Genomic DNA, 6,000 nt, shown 5'->3' on the forward strand with positions numbered 1-6,000 from the left:
CCTATAAATAATTTCAGTGATTCCAAAGAACTGATCACATTTCCCCACAGGTAAAGCCTCCACCCACTTACATAATGATCAAACAAACAAATATGTACAGAATTACTTTCACAGCACTGACCACACCCAATCACAAATAGACTCTGTTCACAGCAGTGTTATTATTGTTAACAAAAACTGAAAAGTTATAAAAAAATATTTTTGTTAAATGGGGAAAAAAAATAACTGAATAAAGAAAATAGAAAAAATTTACTAAAATAAAATAAAATGGACCCAGATTTATTTAAGCTTTATTTTTTATTTTTTACATAGAATTGGAAAGATTGAAATGCCATTAGACCATAATAACTTTAGACAGCCCAGTTCAATTTGTTATGCTGTTAAACATATTTAATAATTAAATTAACACATTAACTTGGGCAGTCTGAAAAAAACTAAAACTACAAAGATGAAAACTAAACTGAAACTAAAAAACACTAAATATGACAGTAATAACTAAAACAGTCATTGTGTAAAACTAATGAATCTAATAAACTGAAAGGGCAAATTGGAAATAAAAATTATAATAATAATATAATAAAATCGAAACAATAATAACCCTTGTTTTTAGAAAAAGTGTTCATATGGTTCTCAACAACTGCGAGACAGAATAGTTGATGTTTTACAGCAACACTGAAACCAAGGAGACTATTTAACACTCCACGCTGACCTTCTCTGTTTTCTGGTGTGCAAAGAGCATGGAGGGTTCTGGCACTCCCGTTGGCTCACTTCTTTCGGAGAACACAAGAAGTATGAGGTCTGTTTGATATTAGATGGGAGGGTTAGACAGGAAATGGCTAAGGGGAGACTGACGTGGTCCCTCCATGGTCGGCATCGGTCCCGGAACCCTGAGCCTGGACCAGTACAAGGCTTCAGTGTTCTTCCCTGTCTAAATGGAGGGGGGTTGGTGGATGAGGTTTAAACCAGAACGAGAGGGACTAAAAGGCAGGGAGGGGTGATGACTGGCGGGATTACATAAACAATTCAACTCCCCAGCTGCCAAGCATCTTTTAGCCCTCCCCCTAAATTAAAAGCATGGGCCAAGTCCCATAGCTTCTGAAAGATCTTGGATACTTTCAAAAAGCTCATAGTCTTCCTTCCTCTCAGATTGTAGAGATATCATGGTGGTCTGTAGAATTTCTTATTATTGAAGCTTTTATTATTTGAAGCCAGATGAACTTTAGAGACTATGAGCTCAGTTAAAATATAAGGGGTGTGACTTTATGGGTGCAAACATGATAAATATGCAGGCATTACGAAAAACTAGACTTAAATTTAAGAAAATGATATTGGTGATTGCATGTGCAATATTTGCTGGCACAATGCTACAGTGTTGTGGATGGCTGCCAGGATGTTGCTGTATGGTTGCTGGGGTGTCCTGGGTGGTTGCTATGGCATTGCTTGGTAGTTGCTGGGGTGGTATGGATAATTACTTACTGGCCAAAGTCCCAGGTCTCTAAGATATTCTGTATCCAAGATATGACTCATGTCCCTCCTTTAATGTAGGTCTTTGCAAGTCTGATCACTTTGTAAAGTAAAAGCAAACCTCTCCTCAACCAGCCGCATGGTTTGAGGTATCAATAGCTATGTTTCCATCCAAGTTACGAATTTAATTCATGCAACAACAACAACAACAAAATAATCTGAATAAAGTAGCATTTTCATCTCATTCAAGAATACAAAAACATCACTTCCGGGGAAATTGACACAAAATGGAAATGGAAGTTGAAGCCACTGTGGATCTTTTGTTCAATTTTAATAATTACTTTTATTTGATTTAGAGCATGATTTTAATTGATTTGATTTAAAGCAATGCTCTTAGAAATTTCATGTTTGCTTAGGTTTGCCATCATTTTGCCAGTATTTTGCTGTCAGACAAGGGTGCCATGCAATGACATTGATGAAATTCTCACAGCAAAATATACAAATTATGTATTCTCATTGCTTGTTGAGGCAAAGTCATATTACTTTTTTGATGCACATCAACATTCCTACCAAAATTCTACAGTAATATATTTTGAATTGGTTCAAAATAATATCAAATAATATTTAAAAACAATATTTTTATGGGCATTTTGATGATTTTATTTGCATCTTGGTGTTTCCGTACAGCATTTAAGCAATATCTAAATACATAAATGCATAAAAATATGTGGATGGAAACCCAGTTATTCATGTCCATAACACAAATGGTACAGGAAACGTGAAATGCCGAAATGTAATACGAAATGAAATTTTTGTATTACATTAAGCCTAAGTAGAACCCAAACTCTTAAGTATAAACAATAGTAAAAGTGAAACTTGCCATAGAAAACACCACTACTTAAATTGTTTGATAAACAAGGCCAGGCCAACTCTTTGGCTGTTAAACATGTTGATTGACAAAGACAGAATTTATAAAATCATAAAAAAATAAAACCAACAACTGTACCAAGGAACCTTCCTTATAGTTTCACACCACAAAATACAAATGACATACACAGGAACAACACAATTTAAAATCTTTATAAGGCAATGTTCCCTTAAGAGTGGTTAAATGTCAATTGCACTACCCCAAGATATGACTACATTTGGGCAGTGAGATAAAACACATGACATCAGACACATGTTGCGATCCATTTCAGAAAGAAAAAAATCATTCATACAAAACAGAACAGGTTTGTAGGGAGGCTGCTATGTGTTGGCCAGTTCTCCAGTGAGCCTTAAGACTCCAGCTGTAGCGCGGCCTGTATGGAATGCCTGTGGTGTGATTATCAGGGGCTTTAATGTCACAAACAAGCAAGACTAAAGCAGTAATTTTGCCAGCAGTGAAGGAAAGGCTGTTGAGGGGGTACTGACAGACTGCAGCCTTAAGGAATTAATCATTAACATCCACTTTTCTTTTTTCTTTTTTTCTTTTATCCCCTTTCCTCCCCAATTTTGGAATGCCCAATTCTCTTACTTATAGGTCCTCGTGATGGCACGGTTACTCACCTCAATCTGGGTGGCGGAGGACAAGTCTCAGTTGTCTCCACTTCTGAGACCATCAGTCCACGCATCTTATCATGTGGCTTGCTGTGCATGACACCGTGGAGACTCCCAGCATATGGAGGCTCATGCTACTCTCCGCAATCCAAGCACAAATTACCACGTACTCCACTGAGAGCGAGTCGGCCGCTAATCGCAGGGTTGGCGGTTTGATTCCCAGCCCACACAACACCACACGCTGAAGTGTCTTTGGGCAAGACACTGAACCCCAAGTTGCTCCCAATGGCAGGCTAGCGCCTTGCATGGCAGCTCTGCCGCCGTGAGTGTGAATGGGTGAATGGGACACAGTGTAAAGCGCTTTGGTAACCTCTATGGTTAATAAAAGGTGCTATATAAGAGCAGACCATTTACCATTTTACCATTAGCTACCCAAGCCCCCAACATCCACTTTTTTATAGTTTTACACATCATGCAGATTAACATAAGATTTAAGGATGCCTTGCACTGAAAAAACAGCAAAATCTTCAAAAACAGTGATATTGTTTAAAGAGCACCTATTATGGTTTTCAAATATTACATTTCATGTAGTGTGTTATATAGCTGTTTGTGTATGTAAAAAAGTCTGCAAAGTTAAAAAAAAAAAATATTTAAATTAAGAGTTATTGTCTCCCAAAAGAAAGAACCGATTCTGAACACCTAAAACGAGTCGTTAATAATTCCAGACTTACTTCCTGTACTAACCTACGTAATTTGATAACAAAAAACCCACCTCTGGTATTCACTGTCTGCTTGCAAACAGCTTTGCCTTGCCCTCATACGCTACACTAAGTGGTAGACCAATCACAACAGACTGGGACATCTGACCAATCAGAGCAGAGTAGGCTCTCTGAAAGGAGGAGTTTAGAATGAATGCTTTAAAACGGATCAATGAACCAGTCGTTTTTGACACTGGGAAAAAAAAGGTAATGCTGCCATTTAAATTATGAGCAAATTAAAGTGTTTTTTGACCTTGGATGCATGTTAATCTATTGTATGAGACCTTTAAAACAAAATTAGGCACGTTTAAAAACCTCTGCTCTTTAAGCAAACAACTTAACATTACATTTGTTTCATTACACTCAAACTTAAAAAAGGACGGAAAACTAAATTAAAACAAATACAAATTTAAATATCATTGGTATAAACAATATATAAATAAAAATTGATTGATGATAAATATTTTTTTAGTTTTCGATACACAGTATATTATACAATTTGAAACCTTTATAACCTATCTTCATTAAACATGGAAATAACACTAGCGATTACACTAGATGACCATGACACATTTAGCAGCATTAAATTATATAATGTTTAAATTATAAAATGTAGGGCTTTGACAGCCTTATTAATATGCAAAAAATTCTTAGAATTAATTAAAATATACAAAATATTATTAAGATAAATAAAATAGTATTTATTCAAATAACATTTTATAAACACTGAAAAAATAAAACTATACTGAAACTAAAAATACCAAACACTAAAACAACAAACTACAAACATCACCATTATTGGAGCACCGGTGGAGAGAGTCAGCTGTTTCAAGTTCCTCTGTGTCCACATTACTGAGTAACTCACATGGTCCGTCCACACTGAGGCCGTCGTGAAGAAGGCTCACCAGCGCCTCTTCTTCCTGAGATGGCTGAGAAAGTTTGGAATGAACCACCACATCCACACGGTTCTACACCAGTACTGTATAGAGCAGCCTGACTGGCTGCATCACCGCCTGGTATGGCAATAGCAACGCCCGCAACCGCAAAGACCTGCAAAGGGTGGTGCGAACTGCCAGAAAAATCATCGGAGGTGAGCTTCCCTCCCTCCAGGACAACTAAAACAGTGTGAATGTGAAAAAAGCTCGGAGGATCATCAGAGACCCGAGTCATGGGCTGCTCTCACTCCTACCATCAGGCAGGCAGTATCGCAGCATCAGGACACGCACCAGCTGACTACATGACAGTTTCTTCCCCAAAGCAATCAGACTTCTGAACACTTGATCTCTCACGATCATTAATCAGCACTGCACTATATTAATCTTATTATCTCACACTGGACTGTCAAATATATTCTCCACAATATAACGACTGCATGTTTTTTTTATATACTTTAATTTAAAAATTGTATCGTATGTGTATTCTGTATTGTGTGTATTGTTTACTGTACATTGTATATTAGTATTGTGTTGTGTAAGTATATGTACATTTTATACGTAAATTGTGTTGTGTAAATATGTTGTTTATTGTAAATTGGTACATGTCTCGTCACTGTCATCACTGCTATGTTGCTCGGAACTGCACACAACTGTTGCACTTGTATACATAGTAGTGTGACAATAAAGTGATTTGATTTGATTTGAATATAACATTCATAAAGAAAAAGCAAACAAAACTTAACAAATCGAAAGGACACACTGATGATAACATTTTAATAAAAACGAAATTAAAAGTTTTAAACTCTAATGTTTATTTTCTTTGTAAAATATTGGTGGGTGTCATGGGACATTTTAACCAGGATTCTGTGTCTGTGTAACTGTTGGTAATGAATGTTGACACAGTATATTAACTTTGTTAGTCTCAAGAGACAGAGGGATAATATGTGAGACTTCAGTAGCAGGTCATGTGACTATGTTCTCTGAAGATATTGTGAGAAGCCAGAGGCTGGTGACATGTGGATCTGCTAATAAAGCTGTATTTCTGTCTAACAATTCCTCATGACATTTTAGAAACAAATGTGTCTACAGTGTCAAATGTGGTTTAAGAGAGCTGCTGTAAAAGAACTGCCTGAGACTCCATTGAATCATCTGAAGAAATTTTAGGGCAGAATGGAAAGCAAGAAAATACTAGATACTAGAAGAAATTGTTGACCTAACACAACACATATACATTGCTTACTGTACAAAAGTAAATTTGATTAAAAAAAATCTTAAAAACGTTTAGGTTACTGTTGTAACCTCCG

The sequence above is a fragment of the Xyrauchen texanus genome, chromosome 17 (assembly GCF_025860055.1).
Source record: "Xyrauchen texanus isolate HMW12.3.18 chromosome 17, RBS_HiC_50CHRs, whole genome shotgun sequence".
NCBI lineage: Eukaryota > Metazoa > Chordata > Actinopteri > Cypriniformes > Catostomidae > Xyrauchen > Xyrauchen texanus.